Source organism: Cheilinus undulatus, linkage group 14, assembly GCF_018320785.1.
Source record: "Cheilinus undulatus linkage group 14, ASM1832078v1, whole genome shotgun sequence".
Classification (NCBI taxonomy): Eukaryota; Metazoa; Chordata; class Actinopteri; order Labriformes; family Labridae; genus Cheilinus; species Cheilinus undulatus.
This window is the reverse complement of record NC_054878.1, coordinates 45,915,257-45,916,943: the sequence shown is the minus strand read 5'-3', so window position 1 is coordinate 45,916,943 and position 1,687 is coordinate 45,915,257.

Genomic DNA, 1,687 nt, shown 5'->3' with positions numbered 1-1,687 from the left:
GTCTGGGTTCTTTTGATGACTGGTGATTCAGAGAAGTTTGTAAATCTCTGTAAATATTTTATTAGGTATTTCAGTTAGACTACTGGATAATCTTATTTTTCAGAACTATGATTGCCTCTTTAGTTTGCAGCCTTAGTTATTGTTTGAATTGTTTTGAGAATCTTTTAGAGCAAATATTTTTAAATATTTGTTAATTGTAAATTTGACCTAGCTTGTTAGTTTGCCAGTATTTTATTTATTTATGCTGTGATGAGTATTAACCTGTTCAATCTGACATTAGTTTTAAATGTAAGGAGGTGAATGAAGCCTTACATGTAACTGAACCAGGTACATTTTTAGATTTCTCTACGTAGAGGACTCTTTAACGTGATTCTCTATCATAAAGGTATTCATAAGGTCACTCTCACTGCTTTTGTAAAATTCAGTCATTAGGATGACCATGAGCCCACCGTGAGACTTAAGCTATTGCTTGGAATGAATTTTAAACTGCTTAAAATGTATGTGTTTTTAAGTATCTCATAAAAGTCTCCCCAGTCTTATTCAAATAAAAATTTGCAAGTCTCCCAAAATTGCAAATGAAATCCCCCCAAAACTTTTATGAAAAGCCCCCCTTTACCTGATATTAGCTGAAATTTTCAAAATTGATGTGACAATTGACAATGAATTTCAAAGCAAATTTTCCCCCAAATTCCCAGTGAAACTCTCCAAATTTAAAAACATATTCCCAAAATTTCAACAAATATACTTTTAAAAAAATCAGGCAAATTCCCCTCTATATATCCAAATTCCATTAAAAAAATCCATAAAAATATCTGAAATTTTAAGGCAAATTTTCCCAACATTGAATTTTGCACGTTTAAAAATAGTCATGTGCAGACTCAACATTTTAAGGAGTTTTTAAACATTCCTGATTTCAGCATTATGACAGAATATTAGGGCCACACAAAGAGAGAAAAAAAATTAAAAGAATACATTTTTTTTGACATTATGGGAATAAAGTCATAATATTATGAGAATAAAGTCGTAATATTACGAGAAAAAAGTCGTATTATTATGAGAATAAAGTCGTAATATTACGAGAAAAAAGTCGTATTATTATGAGAATAAAGTCGTAATATTACGAGAATGAAATATTACAAGAAAGACAGTCTGCCAAGGCACCACGGATCTACGACGGAGTATTGTCCTGATTGTGATAATAATCTGATCATCATAATATTACAACTTATTTATGGTAATTTACGACTTTGTTCTTGTAATAATACACGTTTTTTTCTCGTAATATTAGGACTTTATTCTCGTAATAATACAAGGTTTTTCTCATAATATTAGGACTTTACTCTCATAATATTAGGACTTTATTCTAATAATATTAGGACTTTATTCTCGTAATAATACAATCGTGTGGCCCTAATACTCCGTCGTACAGCATAAATCTGACCGTGACCTTATTGTTATTTTACATGTAATGAATGAATCGTTCATTGTCGCTAAAAAACACAAACTAATTGTATGCATATACTTTATAAAAATTGGCAAAATATAAAATTGGAAATTGTTTAAAAATATTCTCTATTTTCTGGAAGGCATCTGGCGGCCCCCTCTCAGGGTCGCCGGCCCCAGGTTGAGAAGCAGTGCTGTAGTACCCCACTGTCAGTCCTCCCCTCCCCCTCTGCATCATCATCAT